We start from the raw sequence: 19,968 nt of genomic DNA on the forward strand, positions 1-19,968 counted from the left end.
GGGGAAAAATGTGCTTTTTCAGTTTATTGGAATGTAGAACAAATATAATACACAGTGATTCACCACCACCTTACGGGTACATCCCATAAGAAAGTTGCAGGAAATATGGTTTAGGCCCCTTATTCCTGAATTACAGCAGAAGTCATTTAGCAGAATATTATGATGTCACAGTGAAGCTGTATCTCCTCATTTTATTTTAGGCATAATAAAAACTGTGCTTATTTTTGGTTTGGGTCAATACAGATGATTGATCCACAAAACTCACATTCCAGATGGAGTGGAATGGCGTCAGAGAGCCATCCTCTTAAACCACAATCAGTCCTTTTTTTGTTTTAAACTTTCTCTGAAACACAAGACTGGACAGACCTGTAATAGCATTAAAACGGACTACATGATGTAAAACAACACACACACTACACCACTAAACAGTGACAAATAGCACCACAGATGTTCCCTTCTCCACTTATCATGCTACTCAGCACTTTTTCCCATTCACTGAGTTTTAAACGAGCAGACGCACCTGCACCTCGCAATTTCTGTTATTCCAAAGACATAACAATAACAGCTTGGCTGTTTAGAGGAGGCTCCGCAAAATCCTCCCCCTAACGGAGGAAGGAGTTGGGAATGGTGATAGATCTACTGTAGGAGATAAAAGAGGGGCCATTATCTGAGAAAGCTTAACTAAAGAGTTCCAGTTAGCTCCAGGCAAGTTCCTCTCGCTTCAGAATACATTCATTAATCATAGCTAAAGTGTTTCACTGAAACAATGGAGGTTCGAGAGGGAGGTAGGGCGTCTCTGCTCCAAAGAAGCTCTATGAAGGTGTATGACTGAGCTGGGACGTTATTCTATTAATGAAAGGAAAGGAATAGATGTGTTTAAGTATTATTGCCACATAATACCTAACACTACCTTGGATTTATTTTTCCCTACCACCCAAATGGCTCCCTGGGTGCTGAGCGCAGCCAGATAATGCCAGCGAAGAGGCAGAAAACCAATGATTCTGGCTGGGCTGTGGAGCTCAATTGGATTTACTGTCAAGCTCCTTCATCAGTTTAATAAAGTCCCTCTCTCCATCCCTCCACTCCACTCCTCCCCCGGGGCCTTCGCACCTACAAGACAACCGGCATCAGTCATTACAGTAACTAATGAAAATGTCTATACTATTAATGCCATTAATTAGGCCTCATTAAAAGTCTTTTGTTACTGGAATCTGGACTGTCTGGTGGAAGGTGTTGTAATCACAGAGGCTGCTCTGCATGGTCTTTGTCAAAGCAAAGGCAGAAGGGAATTATGTGTGTGCTTCCTGTTAAAGGTCTGGGGATTTTCTCTTTCTTTCTTTTTTTTCCAGAGAGAATGATGAAATCATGGATATCAACCACTGTTGAGTCATGTTTTACACTGGGGGAAATGACTCAGCACACCTGGGCTCTAATCCGAGAGCAGGTTCAACAAAGTCTGACACTTACTGTCAACTCTGGGTCAGTGAAACTGGAAAATCATAGCTCACTGCATGCATGAGGTATTCAAACACAAGGGGGTGAACAGTTCACAAATTCCACGGTTTGGTTCAGATCATGGTTTTGTTTTTGTTTGATTTGCTGCCCTTTTTTTTCTCACTCTTATTCTCTAATTCTTATTAGCACTCCAGAAATGCCATACACCACACCAGCATACGATTTATGGGCCTATGCATAAATACATTGTCTAACAATCCACCAATTACAGTTACAGGTTACATTTCAAAAGAAAATAAAAAATCTGTTCCACACTTGTTACATGGGCTACACATAAGGCTGTAGTCTTTCTATATCTCTATTAAAATATCTCATTCAACATGTAGGGGGAAAACTCAAATTTCAACACAACACAGGTGTGACGTCATTCCCTCCCCAGGACTCCATTACTACATCTTTACATAGAAAATAGTTGTTTGCAGCTTCATATAGTTTAAAATGTCATTTACAGAACCTTTTTAAAAAAGAGCTGAGTGAGATGACACTTGAAGCTCCAACTCCAGCGACTACAGGAGCAGAAAGGATAAAGGAGTTTACCCTGATACTGTCAGAAGGTCCAGACAAGCAGGTGAACTGATCAGTCATGTTTCAAGTGTTACAACCCTGCAACAAAGTAGAGAGATACACACGTCAGACCTTAACCAAACTAACATTCATTAAATCCAAAGAAAACTAAGGTGATGGTGTGTGAATGTTTGAATCTTAGCTGGATTGAAGAGAATGGATGCCATGCTTGGTGGAAAAAGAATATAGTAGGTGTGAAAAATCAAATCTGAGGCTGTCCACTATTTTACATTCAAGCTAAATAATTTTACTTTACCTCAAAATATCTGTCACCCCTGACATTTACAGGTAGAAGCAGGATGGTAAACACACCCTCTGCTGGTCTTTGATGCCAGATACTGCTGGATGTTTGTAGACTGGAGCAGATGGAGATATTGGCTATCGTCAAAAACAAATATCCATTAAATGTCAGTCTTCACACACTTCATATGGGGCTGGGATCCTGTTACTTGCTGTACGTCAATCACAGTGTGTGCTCAAAGGCAGAACAGTGATAAATCCTCATTAATATCACCTATGGGCTTCTACTCATGGGTGGTGGTGACTGTGTCTGCAGAGCCCCCCCCCCCCCACTCTACCTGTATTTTGATCTTTTACTGTAGTCAGGACGTTTCTTGGTGGAGTCAGTGTGTTTCCCCCAGCCAATGACAGTGCACAGGAATATTTGGGCGTGCAGTGCTTTTCCACCTGGTACTTTTTTGGTTCCAAGCGAGCCAAAGCGATACTAAAACATGACGTCAGCCAACTGCCTTCCACTGATTGGCCAAAGCGTCGTCACTGGAAGAGTCGACTTCCGACACAAGAATCAAACCCGCTAATTTTAAAAACGAACCGACAACAGCGCCCACTGATCAGTACTGAGACTGTTGTTATTATCTTATGTGAGTTAAATGTCTGCTGTGTCCGTAACAGAAGTGCAGATGAGTGAGTTTGGAGCTGACGAGAAGATTGAAAAGAGAGAGCGAGACGAGGAGGAGGAGGAACTATGAAGAACTCGGCTGTAATGGAAAAACACCTAAACCAAGCTGTACTTATAATCCATGGCGTGCCATGACTGTGTAGTGGAAAAGCGCCATTAGTAGCAAAGAAAAAGAAATATAGTCTGAAACCGAAAACAATCTGAAGTTATTTGCTTTTCGACTGCCTAAGCACCAGCTCTTGTCTGGTTCCAGACAAACACCAACGCCTGCTGGTCTAGAGACAAGAACTGATTACGACAGGGGCTGGGGGGGGGGCGAGTTATCTGACCAACAGGACCAGCGCAAAGTTATACATAGACGTTATCAATATCTTATTATGTTTAACTGCTAATCGATGCAAGCACAGGTGAAGCTACGTAAGTAGCCGAGCATCAGGCTGCAGCTAACGTTCATCAGAATCAAAACATCTCGTTGCCATTGGCTGCCATTCTAACGAAGATGGTATGCTTTTTTTCTTATAATTATATGCTAGTGAGACGGGCCACTTCAACACAGGTTGGAGCAGGTTTTAATGTTCAGGCCCATTGAGAACCTTATAGTATAGTAGGCTTCCAAAGACAGGGGCAGCCCCTGCATGGAGCCCCTGCATGGAGCGTCGGCAACAGAAGCCTCAAGGGCTGTGCCAGGATGAGTAGGTATAGGCTCTACCTTTAAACATCAACTTAGGTGTTACAGTATGGGAATATGAGCATCTGCGTGTGGCTTCATACTCAAAGAGTACCACCATTCACAACGTCAATACAAAAGGTACCAGATACAAACAGTGCAGTCTGACACCATTAGAGGAAGAACTAAACATAAGACACTGAGCAGAGAGAGCAGGAGGGAATATGGATAATAAGGCTTTGGACTACTGTTATGATGAATTTTACACATCAAATAGAGGACGTTAAGACATGAAGACCTGCCTCTGATAAAGTTCTTACATTCTGGAGTTGAAGTGAATAAAAGCAAAACTAACTATGGTGGATCCCAGACAGAGGCTAGACTGTGTTGTGTGTTGGGCTTAGTTGTTGCTGTACTGCATGTCTATTTGACTCTCTCTCTCTCTTATAGCTGTGATAAGACAAAACCCTGAAAAAATACATACAAATATATTTAGTCACTCTTCTAACCTTCTCTCTGAGTGTTGCTGTTACAGCTGAAATCACAGCTCAGTCTTTGTCTCTTACTTTGTGTTTGGTGATTCTATTCTATTCTATTCTGTCAGACGTCTGGTTACAAGAGGAGTCTCGTTAAAAGGGGAAATTGAGAGTAGTTGGCATTATCAGAGGTAATGCTGGGGTTGTGGTGTCTGTAATATTTGTTTTTCATTCAATCACCTCTAAATATCACAGTAAACATGCTCTTCTCTTCAGAGTATTTAGCCCCCCTGTGGGCCAATCAGTGTCAAAAAGGCCATGTGATTCTGACCTGTAGTCTCAGCACACTCTACCTCCCTCAGAACAATCACAATAATTTATTTTAAATGCCAAAGCAGAGTGGTGAGATGCTTCAGTGTTTCATAAATAAGCGAATATTTGCTCAAATCCAAGCGTAGACAGGCAGTTTAAAGATAAAACCTTGTTGTTGGAACACATACTGTTAACAATAGGAAAGATTTGCCCTGAGGAGCCTCTTGCACAGCATGAAAGCTTAACAGTCGGAGAGGAGAGTCTTGGACATGGGCAGAAAAGTGACGTCTGTAAGAGACCTTTACTCCTGTGTCCTTAAGAACACTTAAACAATAACTTCAATGGCTGACCAAACAAGCCATTAAAATACATTTTCAAAGTTGGAATTACCAGCTTGTGGTTTCCAGTGTCAGGTGACATCTGTTTTTATTGAGCATCATGTAAAATATGAACCATTTGTGTGAAATCCTGTCGCTATTGCTGCGTGAATTCTTGAATAATGGCTAAAAAAAAAAAAAGGTTAACAAAATTAGAGATAGACCTTGAACTTTAAGCCACTAGAATTGAATTTGGTTTTGTCATGGTTGGTCTTGGTTTAGTTGTACAAAAATTCAAGACACTGCAGAGATATAGAGTTTTAAAGCAGCAACAGTACAAATACCTGGGCACTATTATTGACAGTAATCTCACATTTGAGGCTATTACAGATGCAATTTACACAAAGGCCCACCACGCATGCTTTTTTATCGAAAGCTGAGAAGTTGTAATGTTGACACCAATTTTATCGAGTCCATTTTAACCTTCTCTTTTATCTGCTGGGTTGGGTCCCTCACTGTGAAAGACAAGAATAGGCTCAGTAATGTAGTGACGGAACGTTACCAGACAGAGTTGTTTTAGAGATAAATTCATGCAAAACCGCTGATGCGCGTTCCTGTCAGGGGCAGTTTTTCAGCAAGCAGTCTCTGTATTTCCCTCTAAAACAACTCTGTCTGGTAACGTTGTGTTATTATCTCATAGCGTGGTGAATGTGCAGGTCACAACTTGTCCACCAGAGCGTTGTGGAGTTGTTGGATTGTGTATTTGATGAGTTTGATGAGGGAAACCAAGAAATCCCATTAGCCTCCGTAGTGTAGCTCTGAGCAGCTCACGGCTCTGCTCCACCGTTCTAAAAATAGCTTGCACCGACAATTAAAGGAAACAAACCTGCGCCTAAAATTATAGGGATTATGCAATGGGCCAATTTGCCAAAATGTTGAACTATTCCTTTAAATAACAAGTAATAATATAGTGGCATAACAAATTACAGATTTATATTCAAATCTGATACAAATCATGGTTGAAGCTATAGAAAACTATCTCCTAAAATCAGTAAAGAGGACAGAAGATGAGACAGAGTTAGAAAAATACATAGCCAAAAAACAACAACAACACGCCTTTCCATTTTTAATGTGTGCAAAAGATTTTTTCTTGTTTTCTTGTATTATTATTTAAAATGCGGGCTGAAAAAAAGTGGTAACACTCCAGAAACTGTGGCATGTCTTATTTGTGTTTGTTTAATTTGGTTGATCAATTGATATGTTCAATAGTGTGACAAACTTTTTTTTTCTTTTTTAATTGAACATCATGTTTCCTTGGACACTCTACACTAGAGTAACCAACATGGAAAAGAAGCAGAGAGAACAGAGAGAGGGCCGCCTTACCTAATTTTAATGAATTAAGCGAGTTGCTTGTAACACATCACAGCATAATTAAATGATACGGTGCCGAGCATCGATGAGCACAGGGGCATATTAGATGTGCTACTTAATGTGACCAGGAAAATCCAAGTGCCGTATTGATCAGCCGCTTAATGTTCTCCGGCTCAGCCTCAACCCTCGACCTCCATTTCATTTTCCAGTCATTACAGTCGGCTGGCAGGATTTAGTGCAGCTGCAGGCAATACCATGATACATCCTGAGACCAAAAAGAAAAAAGGAAGAAAGGAAAGAGAGAAAATCAGAGGTATATTGTCACCTCTCCTCCCAAGTTCAAATCAATGAGCATTGCTAATGGCTAAATACTAAATATACCTGTCTGCTGCTGACAGGGGAGCATTTCAGCCTGGCCCCATCCCGTCAGGCCGGGCAAGCGAATCAGCCGCGCTGGCAGACAATTCGGAGCCCCTAGAAAATACATATCGATGAGTCCATGATTTGGGATTGTGAAGGGGCACAAGTGGAAAGGTTTAGGGTTGGGTGTGAGGAGAAAAGAGACTTGAAAAGAAAGGTATCGATTAGCAATCTCATTCAGAAAGTTCAAATAATATGACTCCTTGGCCCCGCATTAAACAATATGAGTGGAGATCAATGAGGTGTCAGAAAGGGAACTGCTTTTAAGGGAGAGGTGGTGGTGGGATGAGGAGAGAGAACAAAGAGAGCACTGTCAAGGTCCTTATAGGGAAGTCTTGTTACCCAGCGGCCATCTTGGCAGTGCCCTTGTGCTGAGATTCTGAGCTAACTAGAGCAAGGAGGCAAAACAGTAAAATATAGCATTTCTAATATACCTAATTGATTAAACCATCAGTTATCAACAGCTTTATTTGGATGTATATGCTGTATGCTCATTTCATACCATTATTGAAATTTAAATGTATTAAAGGTAATTAACAAAACAATTAATATTTGTCAAATAGTGTTTTATAGTTTTATTTTGTAGGTACCATCTTAGTTAATTACAGTTTGAGGAAATGCTGCAGCCTGGTCTCTTCTGATGGAGCAGTGTCTAGAGACACATTATAGTAGCTACACATTATTGAAGTTAATCTCTTCATGCTGTACCTCATCTCTCTACTCTGCAGCACTGGGACAGCTATTTGCTGAAGCCAGTCAGCAGTTTGTTTAGATTTTGGCTTGGTATCTTAGCTCCATCTGGCTGTGTCTCTCACATTGGTGAAGGAGCATATTAATTAATAATTAATTAAAAGCAGCATTTCGGAGTGTTCTCTCTCTCTCTCTCTCTCTCTCTCTCTCTCTCTCTTTTGGTCAGCCTGATATTTCAGCATGTCCAGCCGGCTCCTCTATCAGTAATGCAATCCAATTTTGGTCAATCAATCATTCAATAAATAAATAGATACAGGTACAGGTGAATAAGGCCAACATGTTTGCTTGCTATTCAGTCCTTCCTGAATAATGCAGTCTCTTTTTGTGATTGTTGCAGACAAGAATCCTTGATTATAGGACGTGTTTTCTCAAAAAAACAAAAAAAACAAAAACCCTAAATGTTAAAAAAAAAAAAGTCATTTCTAATGGCCTCTTATATGGTAAGCAAGAATACTGTGTCACGGAAAGTGCTGGGAATATTTAAATTCTCATCTTCTTTTACACAATAAAGAATATGCTACAAAGAAATAAATATTTTTTCAATTTGATGAGGCATAGAAATCTGCCATTTTTGCAGTGACTGGGGGGGGGGTGGACTCCCATTCCGAAGGACCGCCATTCCGACGGTCTGCCAGTCCGAAAATTCGAGGGGCCGCTGTTCCGAATGTGTTTTTCTCGTGGTTTGACTTCCTGCCCGGCTTGACACGATCGCGCCGTGGGGACAGCACCCCCCCCCCCCCAAAGTTTCACCCAGGTGCGAGTCTGATGCAGCCGTGGCGCTCCTGCTAAAAAATAAATGTCCTTGCTCTGTGCTTTGGTTGGGTTTAGGCAATGTAGAAAGGAGTTGGTTAAGTTTAGTAAAAACATCAGGGAGTCGAACCCTGCGTGCACCGCGCATAGCCTATGTATCGCGTGGAGGTAGCGCAATGAATGGGTTCGTCGGCAGTGGGCAGTGGTCTGTGCTCTGTGTTCTATGTCAAACAGGCATCATTGGGTGTTTCAGTGTTGGAAATTTGTTTTGTGAACTGTCTCTATGTTCTCAAACGTAAATCGGATCCAGTTCACTTTGTCATTGGTGAAATTCAATATATAATATAATATAAAATATTTGACAAATTTGCTATCTAAATCATCTGTGTGGTGGCCTGGGAAAACCCTTCACATGGTGGGATTTTGACATTTTCATGTTTTGATATTTCCATAAACTAGACGTTTTCAGCCATTCATAACTGTTTGAATGACTGAGATAGCCCTCTCAGATCAAAAGTTATGAGCATTTTAATCTATTATGACCAAAAAACTGAAAAGTGAGAAAAATGGCTTTAACTAGAACGTTGCTGTTTTAACCCTCTAAAGACGAGAGTTTTACAAAACATTAAACAGCTTCTGAACCGTTTATGATAGAGATTAGCTGTAAACTGTATCTGAATCGTGTGATTTTCTGCTTTCCGAGGGTCCTTGAATGGTGCCTCTGTGACAAGAATGGACCATATAGGGTGCGTGTGATCACGTGGTACGGGAACAGACGCTAACCTAGCGTAGCATCGATGCTAATCCGAACGTAGCATCAATGCCAAACAGAACGTAGCATCGGCGCTAAACCGAACTCATCATCGGCACTTGCACAAGTTTTACAAAACATCAACAACCGTTTATGATAAAGATCAGCTGTAAAAAAGCATCTGAATCGCGGGATTCTCTGCTTTCCGAGGGTCCTTGAATGCTACATCTACAACAACAACAGACCTGTCTCCTCTAGCGCTGGTGCTGCGGCTCAGCTGGTGCTGCGGCTCAGCTGGAAACGAAACGCCTTATACTCGCCACAAAAACATAAAAATAAGTACTTTCCGTTTTGTTTTCTTAAAATATTTATTCACCACGATGTAGTAGGGAGTTCAAAGTACCAGAATCACACAAAATATCAAAATCGTGGAAATAGTACTTTTCCACCTATTTTGGCTATTTGCCGCAATCGAACGTCCGCGACATCCGACGGGTTTTCCCAGGCCGCCACACATTTCACTTTATTTTTTAAAGGTAGAGTCTGGAGTTTTGTTCGCTGCAGTTTGTAAACAAAACATTGAAACATTGGGTCCCTCCTCTCAGGCTCAACTGTGTAGCCTCCTGTCCCTGACAGCAGCAGTTGTCAGGAGGCAAAGGAAAGGAAATACAGTCTGAGTGAAGCGCTGGAGCCGTGGATCAATGGCCGACCGTCACCAACATCGGGAGCCTCCGGTGTTATGTTGTTAAGCTGTCGTTGTGAGCTGGGAAGACGGTGTTAGCGGCGGATGCTAACCTCTACTGCTAGCCGAAGTTAGCATCGAGCTAGCTCACTACAACAGCCCGTACTTGTTACCCCTTGGGGCTTTAGTTGTTGATGACGGTCGGGAATCGGTCCGCGGCTCCAGCGCTTCACTCAGACTGTTTTTCTTTTTCTTTGCGGTCCTGCCTGCTACTGCTGAGAGAGAGAGACGTGCTAGCACGCAGCAGCGTCAGGGACAGCTAATGTGGCGAGCAGCACTGAGCCTCCTACTCTGCTGCACATAGTTTCACCTGAGCTCTGTCATTGGCTGGAGAGGAAACACAGACTCCCTCGCTCTCCACCCAGAAATGTCGACGTGCATAACAAAACGCAGCAAAAGACCAAAATGCAGGCAGGGGGAGGGGGCGCTGCAGACACAGCCCCCACCACACAGGACTAGAAGCCCATAGTTGATGATTAAAGGCGCTTTCACACCTAATAGTCCGGACCAAGGTCCGGACTTAATTTTTTTTTTTTGTTACATTGTTTCCATATAGTCCAGTAAAGTTCGCTTTCACACGGCTATTATGACAGCGGACTAAAGGATCTACCGATGTCATGACGGATGAGCGTGCGTCTGACGTTAACCCATAGAAAGTTCTCTGAAAAAAATAAAATAAAAATAGGCTATGTGTAAAAAAAGAAAAATATAGCCTACTGCTGGAAAGCACGCTGTGGTTTGTAATCGCGGTGCAGAAGAGTGAGTTTAGAGCTGATGAAAGGAGAGAAAAAAAGAGGGTTGTGCAATTGATGAGAGTGGCATCGATCAGCTGTTTTGTGTAGTGGAGGGGAACACACACACGCGCTATGTGCACACACACGCGATCCTCCTGTCAGATGCGGCTGCATCTCTCCAGGTCACTTGTGTGTGTGAGTGTGAGAGAAATAAAAGCTCTGACTTGCTGGGGCAGCCGTTGTTTGGTGTCACCCGCTGATAAATATCCGTCTTTTTCAGACTTTTTTCGGCGGAAAAAATATATATTCGGGTCAATGTATAAAAAAAATAGGCTAGGCCTATATAAAAAAAATGCATGTATCGTTTGGGGATTTATATTAAACACTGTTTAATTCCGTGTAAACGTTTACAAGTGTAGCCTACACTGACACACCCATCCCTCTGGCCAAATCTGGATATAATATGATCTCCTCTCCCCAAGTGTTGCCGCGGCTCCTCTTTCCTTTTTTTCTGTCTATTTACTTTTTTCGGCACGAGCGAATCGGACGTGACTTCCTGTATTTGGTCTGATAGTTCGAACCTTACAAAAAAAATGCTTTCACACTACGCAGCAGCGGACCTTGGTCCAGGATAGTCCGGACTGAGACCACCTCCTGAGGCTGGACCAAAGACTCGGTCTTTAGTCCGGACCGTGGTCCGGGGGAGCTTTCACACCTGTCAATTTGATCCGAACTATCTGGAAAGTCCGAAAGTCCGGACCAAACGAGGTAGGTGTGAAAGCCCCTTAAGACGGATGTCATTTCTATAAGTCTATTATGTCACCAATGTTGTTCTGTGACCTGCCCTGCCCTGTAGTGTTCGTGAGTGATTCGTTCGAAGGAACAAATTATTTAAGTGAACGTACTGACTAGAATCACTTCCTGACCTGATTCGTTCCTTTCTCAGTTCAGTAGTTGAGCTCAGCAGCGAGCGTGCAGGCCGATAGTGGAACTGCTGTGTGCTCTGTGAATCACTGAATGACCTGCCAATCTGGTGGCGGAGACTCTCATTGCGAGGGAACGGTGCATGTTCAGTGATGCGTTCACTGACAGTCGGGGCTGAGGGCTCCAGTTCACTCTCTGTGCGCGTCGTTCACTGCATGTACTGGGGGCTGAGGCCGCCCATTCACTCCGTGTCGTTCGCGAACATACTGACACGGTGATTCACGTTTGCGCTGCCACTCACTCACGAACCTACTGCAGACACAGAGAACTGCTGCTGAGGACGTGATTCAGGTTTGCGCTGCCACTCACTCACTCATGATTCGCAAACCTACTGCAGACACAGACATAGGCGTCATTTACGCTGGGGACTTTTTGTCAAGAACAATTTTGTCCCCATCACAAAATTAACTTAACATTATCCTAATTAAGAATGACGAAAAAACGTTGATAAACTATGACAAAATAGGCAGCTGAAACAGTGTGCACGGCGCAGAGCTTCTGCCGCGGAGCCAACTCACAACAATGTAGCTTCGATTAAAGAGTTCTCACAGACCGGAGCGGGCGCTGCGCACGTCCTCGCAGGCGCTTCTCACAGGGAGCTGCTTCTCCTGCTCTCTCCGCACCGGTCAAACATCGACCACTCGTCTGTACTCGGTTTTCCACACACACAGGTCTGTCTCTAGCTCTGTGGATGTGTGTGTGTGTCTCGTGTACAGACGCAACTGACAAATATTTATAGACGGACAAGCAACAACTTCATTACCGGTAATCATCATTTTATTTTGAAAATTGACCGGATTCTCTCGCCTTTTCTGTGCCCGACTTCATGTCTGGTACGATCCGTCTATCCAGCTTGACAACAGCGCTCACGGCTCGCGTGAAAAATAGAACAGACGCCGAACTGAAGGACGGCCTCCACGCGGGGTCGATTGTACCGGATGAGACAGCACCCCTATGCTTAATGTTTGGGTGCAAAGTCACTGTTAACGAAATCAACATCTAATCTGTCCCTTCAAAATAAAGTTTGTAACGTGCCTGTTTGGAGCAGCTGCTGACAGTGACAGTTTCCTCATCACTAAACCTAGGCGACCATCCGATCCTTCCTCACTCACGTCGTGACGACGGGACAAAGTCTTTTGGACATATAGCCTATTGTAGCCTATATTCTGTGTTTTTCCTCTCTATAACCGTCTCGTTTCAGTTTTTGCCAGTTGGCAATCATCTGGTGCACCCGCTGTTTCTCTGTTTCTCACTCACTCTCGATGCGCATAGATGTTATAAAAAAATAAAAAGGAAAAAACACAGATGCGCAAATTGAAATGACCTACTGTACCTAGTGTAGTCTAACAATTCAATGACCACAGCTGATCACCAGCTTGTCATGCTCCACCTGTCACGTCTCTAAACACAACTACAGGCTTCTTTTTTTTTTTTTTTTTCGCTGCGGTCGGGCGGAGAATTAAAAAAAAAAAAAATGCTCGTGAGTCCAGCCGCATCAGGTCCAGGGTCCAGGCTTAAACACTGGTCGGACCTCGTCGGGTCTTTGCTCATTTATTTGCTCAAACTTGGAGCCAGAGCCGGTCCTATTGAGAACGGTAGTCTATGACGGTCTGGGAAACAGGTGTGGTGCGGCGGCGTGGGGGGGGTGCATATGGTAATTGTCCCCACCACTTTTCAAAGTAAACTGACGCCCTTGGACACAGAGAACTGCCGCTGGGGAAGCTGTTACTCACTCACTCATGATTCCTGCACCAGAGAACGGGATTCAGGTTCACGTACTGTGCTGAATGTGGCGCTGTGTCACTCACTGCCTGGTGTAACTGCATGCACAGAGCTGTGTAGCATCATGTTAAGTGAATGTACTGTGCACCGAGGACTCCCGTTCACCGTGTGGGGGGGGGGGGGTAGTGATTCAGTGAACAAATTTTTTGAACGACTCATTTTAAGGAACTGATTCTAGTAATTCAATACAGTCAAAAGTACTGCCGATCCCATCACTACTGCCCTGAGCGGGTTTCGAACCCGGGTCTCCAGCACTGCGGGCGACAATGTTAACCATTTTTCCAAGAGCTCAATGGGAACTTGGCAAGTTGGTTAGCACGTCGTTTATGGGTGAGTAAGTTTAACTTAAGTACCGCTAACCGCCACACGCTGTCACTTCTCCTTCCTGGTACCTTGTGACTGTGACTATACCCGCGGACCTCCGTTACATTTATTTTTGGGCACACAACTCCAGACCCAACCTTTAAATATTGTATCATTTTGGCTCCTCCATCCAGCATCAAAGCAACAGCATCTTCCCTATATAAATCTTCACTTTGCCGTATAACTGATGTACTATGGATAATATTTGTCTGGAAAGACAGAAGTTTAACATTTTTCACTTGCTGCTGCAAACTTTTAAATTAGAATTTAAAACATGGCATAACACCATTCTCAATCAGTGGCTCCTTTAAATCTTTCCAATTATTTTACCGGTCAGGCAGGTTCAGAGATGCTGCGCCACTTAATATAAAATGACTAGAATGCTTTTCTTTCTTTCTTTCTTTCTTTCTTTCTTTCTTTCTATGATTATTAATGAGGCTCCTTCAGGCGAGTACAGGCATGAATGTACAAGTGTTTTTTCCTGGGCTGAAAATCAAAGCTTTGAAGCAAATTTTTTGTAACTTTTACATATTAAAAGTGAATCACACTGAGAGCAACTGCTGCTGACAAGCAAGAACTGCATGTCGATATTGTCCAATGAAAAGTAAAGGGTCAGCTTTGAAGAAATTAAGAGAATGATTTAATTTGATGGGAATTACTTTTATTTTCCCATTTGAATAAACACTGAGTTGAAAAAGTGGATCAGATAAGGAGGGTCAGCAGCAGCCTGGGTTCAAGTCCAACCTGCGGCAAACCACTTGGAACCACAATCTACCATACAGTCAAAGGAATTGGCAAATTTAAAGAAAGAAGGTCAAATAAAAATAAATTCTTCATTAATTGAAATGTCCATGCATGTTGTGCGGGGACAGCTCTCCATTCCGACACACCTCCACTTCGACACCCCGCTGTTCCGAAACACCCCCACTTCGAAACACCGCTGTTACTTGTGGCTGCTCTTACCTAAGATGCACAAAGAGGCACTGAAAGATGGAACAACACAAATATGCCATGGAAACACTGTCAAATCGATCTGTTGTTATTGTTCAAAGGAGCAAGAGCAGAAGGAAAGAATGGATCCAGAGCACACATTCATTTAGAAGTTTTAAGATTAAACATTTGGTACTAAATGAATGCATGCTCTGGCCATAGACTGTAGGCTCTGCTCTTTCATTGGGTCGGTTGGAGTTCAGGTCAAAAACATGTACAATTCATTCGGTTGGGGTTGGACCACAAGCTTTCTTTTCTTTTTTTGGCTGCCTTGGGGCAGAGAATGAACTCAGTGAGCGCCAGCCCTTTTATAAAATGGTCAGTGCCATGTGCCAGCGTTTTGGGGCATTTTGAGTAATATTTCAAGACCCACAGAATATTTTGTACTATGACTCTGAAAACACCAAACAGCTCAAAGGAAAGAGGAGACTCTCTATTGAACTAGGGACACCTGAACACCTGTTGAGTAACACATATTTCCTTATGTTAAAGCCTTGTTGGAATGGTGGGACGTTCGCATATCAGAATTGCGATATGAATGGTGGTGTGTCTAAATGGTGGGATGTCGGAATGACAGCATGTAACCGAATGGGTAGATGTCAGTTACCCTGAAGCCTGACTGGATGATTGCAGCCAGTAGGCAATGTCACAAATCGACACGGTCTTCCCTGGATTTTGCAGCATCCAGGCTTCACAGGAGAGCTGACATGTCTCTTGAAAGGTGAAGCTTGTACAAGCAATTAAATTAATAATTGGATAATAAGTCAATTTATAAGAGAGACAGAGTGTCTTTGAATATTTATGTCAATGTGTCAGATTTTTGCCTTTATGTAAATGAATAAAAAAGTCATCATGGAGTATTGTTGAGTTTAGATATAGATGAAGGAAAAATTAATTTCATTGAATACACTGTGTCAGAGATCGCCATTATCAACGTTAAAACCACAAACTGTATTTTACTAATGAAGCTCTGTGACTTGACAGAGTGGAGCAGCGGTGCACTCAGTCAGATTCCGCTGACTCTGAGTAACACTGAAACAAGTCAGCAATCATGTTTCATCAGATCAGTGTGTGTGTCATGTATCTGAGTAATATGTGTCTGTTGGTTTCTGTTCTGTAGACGCCTGAGGGATTTATTACACTCCCTGCTGCTTGGATTCAGTGCTGAGCAGCAGAACTTTTCTTTCTCCTAATGTTAATATATAACTATAAATGATCCTACATCCTGCGGCACTTCTCCAACAGACCACTATTTATTGTTGTTTCCACACTAACTTTCCTCTCTGGAAGGAAAAGTCAATTTTATCTTCCATGAGAGACTGGAATATCAAATGTCTTCATGTTAATCTTAAAATGTAAACTGCAGTCTCAGCTGCCAAAATGTAATGTGAACAAAAAGGCTAAAAAATAAAAACAAAAACAGCAACTATTATACGTTACAAAAAACTGCAGTAGCAAAACAAAAAGGGTTGCTTAAAAGGGCACTTTGTCTGACTTTGTTCAGAGAAATTAAATGGAATTAAATGTAAAATAAGCGAAGACTGCATGTAATTGTACTATCTGAACATTATAACATTTGCGTTTTTAAATCTACCTACACAACATCCCATGGTATGAAAAAAAAAAAACATTCTTGGGTGCAAACTTCAGGGTGTCACTGTGGAACACAGGTTAGATGTCTGGTGCAGTGGGCTGAACTGGGAGATGTCTTTGAGAAAACGCTTGTTCCTCAGCACATTTTCTAGCCTGTAGCATGGTTTGGTGGCTAGATTTCTGTAAAGATTTGAAAACAAAATAAATATTGAAAACATGCATAGAAATTTATAAAATATAATAAGCATGTGCCGAATACTAAATTTCTAAAGTGAATTTTCATTTAGAGCATACCCGGGATTAGCTGTTTGAGGTGCTTGTGGTAGGTCTATGCAGGCAGACAGGGAACAGGGGATCTTCATGCGCGTGGACAATGTGGATGTGGTTCATCAGGGATGGCCACAGTCTCTCCCCACTTGTGTAAAGGTGGTTCTTGATGCTTGTCTGCCATTTCTTTACTTCACATCCATTCTCCTTTGTGATTCCCTACACTTTCTTGTTGATGCCTGTGGGATGCATACATGACACATAAAAAATTAATGATATAAACTATGATAAATATAAATATATCAATAATAATTCTTTATTGATTATGATACCTTTTGCAATGTGTCATACGTCATAATAGATACCATGATAACACAGGATCACCATTTCAGTGGTATATTTGTTGTAAAAACTTACCTGAATAAGCTGAATATAAACAACTCTGTCAGTGTGAAGATCCATCATTGAATATGTACCATCTATGTTTTTTATTTGAGGAAAATTCTATAGCTTTTTGTACAATTACGCCACACAGTGATCACAAATTTCAACAGACACACGTGAGGTCACTGTCAATGACCGTCCTTAGAACTTACCCACCTAAGGGCTCGTTCGGGGACCTCTCGCACCCAAAGCAAGAATCATACCCCTAGACCAACGAGCCAGATTTATTCCCCAAAATTTGGAAGTTCTGTCTCTTGGGATCAAATATAAAGTTTTCACATGGACACTGAGTTGTATGTGAGGGCTTTTTCAATGAACACGTTTGGATCATAATGTAACCAAGGGCTCGTCCAGGATTTGAACCAAGGACCTCTCGCACTCTATGTCGGTCTTTTGCACCTTTGGTTAGGAACATGACTGCAGCAAACCTTTCCGACTGTTTTGTGTACACAACTACGGGATGCCCTAAAAAGGTTCTGTGAGATCGCAGTCAATGGTCAGTAGAGGCCCAACATGCTTAAATTTGTCAGTGAAACTCGTCTGTGGTGCTTTTTTAGCTTTTTCATTAGTGACCCTACAACATATTGGGTTCTCACCAGTATCACATGAAGACATTGTCTATGACTATAGGGCTCGTCCGGGATTTGAACCCGGGACCTCTCGCACCCGAAGCGAGAATCATACCCCTAGACCAACGAGCCCTGTGTGGCCATGATTTATCCCTTATCTTTCAAATATGTATCAGACATGCACACTTTTTTATTGGTCATTCACACTTTTAGTTACGAATCATGGATGTGGCAAACCTTTCCAACTTTCCAACAACCAGAGAAGCATTAAATGATTCTCAACTAGATCTCAGTCAATGGTTAGTACATAAGCAACTTGTTTCAATCTGTCAATGAAACACAGTGAGTTGCTTTCATTTTAGGAACATTCTATAACTTTTTGTTTAAATACACCACACAGTGATCACAAATTTCACCAGACACATGTCAGGTCGTTGTCAATGACCATCCTTAGATCTTACCTGCCAAAGGGCTCGTCTGGGATTTGAACCCGGAACCTCTCGCACCCAAAGCGAGAATCATACCCCTAGACCAACGAGCCTCTTATGAGCCTGTTTTATTCCCCAAAATCTGGAAGTTCGGTTCATATGTAACCAAGGGCTCACCCAGGATTTGAATATCATATGACAAACGCATAGTATGATGATATGTCAATGATGTTGTGGAATATCACAAGAGGCCAGCGGGCGGCTCTCCTCTTGCAGCTCTATGTGCCTGTTACTTTGTCGAGGTTGTCCACTCCTCCTTTATTGGCATTGTAGTCAAGGATGATGGCTGGTTTTCAGTCTGCCCGTGTGCTCACCTCTGCAGCCTTGTGTAATGCGCTCATAAGGATGACATTCTTGTTTTTCTTTGGGATGTATGAGACAACCGCAGTGTCCTGAGTGAAAGCAAACTTTGAAGAAAAGACTTCTCTCCCCCTTGTTGTGAACAGAGCAGGTGGCAGCTCAGGTTTGTTGCACATCACAGTACCAACCATTGTGATGTTTTTCTTGAGGAGTGCCTGACCAAGCTCATGAGATGTCAAAAAGTTGTTACAGGTCACATTGTGCCCTCTTAGTCCTTCAGTCATTTCCAACACAACACACATCCTTTGTTTTTTCTCTGGGGCTCCACCAGCTGGCTTCCCAGTATATACTTGCATGTTCCAAGCATAACTTGAACGTGCATCACAGGCCACCCATAACTTAATTACATATATGCCATGTTTAATCTTATGTACATAAGGCCTTAAATTACATAGTTTGGAAGGCTTTTGTGGATTTTGTGGGTTTCCAGAGGCTTTAACATTCTGCTGAACTGAGGGCGTGGCATCTTGGAGTGACAGGTGGTTGAGACTATGCTTGCCAAAGCATAATGCTAACTTTCCATAATAAAACAAGTGAACATTCAAACTGTTTGTAGCTGCAGTTTGAGCTTCGGACAGAACCAAAGTTTACGCTAGCATGAGCCCAACCACCAACGTGACACACACAAGCCTTTAATGTGTGTGACAGTTGTAGCAGGTGAGAGTTTAGGTGATGACCGTTGTCTGTGGATGAAAGGCAGTAATGTCTCTGTTCTGTTTTTCCATCAGTCTGACAAATGATGGCAGGAAAGAAAAACACTTTGCCAGTCAGATGAGCTACAATGGCTTTTTAATGTTGACTCGCTGATTGGATTTGAATGTTGTACGTGTTTGTTTGTTCCAGCGTTTTTACTGCCAGTCACTTAAAATCCTTTGACTGCTTTAATCCACACCGTGCTCAGATCCTGCGCGTGACCCTCAGCAAGTTCACCTCCTCACTTCATGGTTCCCCCGCTCGGTTTGCATTTGCCTGCTCTGTGCGCTCTGTGTTTTCACTCCAGGTATTCTGCTCGCTTTAGATTGTGGGACTCCAGCCAAGTAGACAGAGAGTACGAAAGTGATGAAACGCGTTGGAAGTTCATTTTCTCTAATCATTTTTCACACACAGGGATGGATTTGGAGTTCCACTTGGCTGATGTGCTCCTTCAAGGGAGACACACAAAAAGACTTCAAAAGTCATAACAAAGCTCTGTATTTACTCCAAGCAGAAGCTGCTCAGAAGCTTGGAGAGGCAGCGATAGACTTTCACCCCACGTAGAGGAACAGGCAGCGGAGGAAAATATTTTAAGTCCTGACATTCAAAGAGAAAGAAGAAGGAGAAAAAAAAGCCTCCTCATTCTTATGCATCCTCCTTTGTCTTTGTTTGAGGCAATAATGGCTGACAGAGGGGACAGAAAATTATAAATCTACTCGGAAAGAAAATGGTACACATGGATTTTCATAATGATCTATTTTTCACATACACACTTGGCAAAAGGGGGGAAAAAAATCTCTTTACTTTCACTAAAGTCCCATTTTGGAGCTCCCCGCTCAGCGACTCTTAAGACAAATGAAAGCACTTTTTTCCACAGTATAATTTGGATTTGTTATCACATTCTATTACATGAACGCCTGCATGGCTGTGATGCATGCTTAGAGAGAGGAGAGTGGGCAAGAAACAGAGAGAAAAGGGAGAGGAAGAGTAAGTGAGAGGGGGAAATGGGAAAGTGTACCAACCAGAATGAACTTCATATCCTAAAGCCAAGGCTAGTTCATAAAAAAGGAAAAGTCAATTTATAAGCTTTCATGGAGCGGGTCCTCGGAGGGGAATTCATCTGGCATGAATGGTGATTTCTATGTGG

The 19,968-nt window shown here is 42.5% G+C and overlaps 2 non-coding genes across 2 annotated transcripts; both read right to left on the bottom strand.

The window, feature by feature from the left end:
• Positions 1–17,340: 17,340 nt before the first annotated feature.
• Positions 17,341–17,412, bottom strand: trnap-cgg (transfer RNA proline (anticodon CGG)). The gene has a single exon. It is a non-coding gene; the product is annotated as a tRNA-Pro (tRNA).
• A 337-nt stretch (positions 17,413–17,749) lies between these two features.
• Positions 17,750–17,821, bottom strand: trnap-ugg (transfer RNA proline (anticodon UGG)). Its single transcript has one exon. It is a non-coding gene; the product is annotated as a tRNA-Pro (tRNA).
• Positions 17,822–19,968: the final 2,147 nt, after the last annotated feature.

Source organism: Trachurus japonicus, chromosome 10, assembly GCF_045865225.1.
Source record: "Trachurus japonicus isolate A0001 chromosome 10, Traja_1.0".
In the NCBI taxonomy this organism is placed as follows: Eukaryota; Metazoa; Chordata; class Actinopteri; order Carangiformes; family Carangidae; genus Trachurus; species Trachurus japonicus.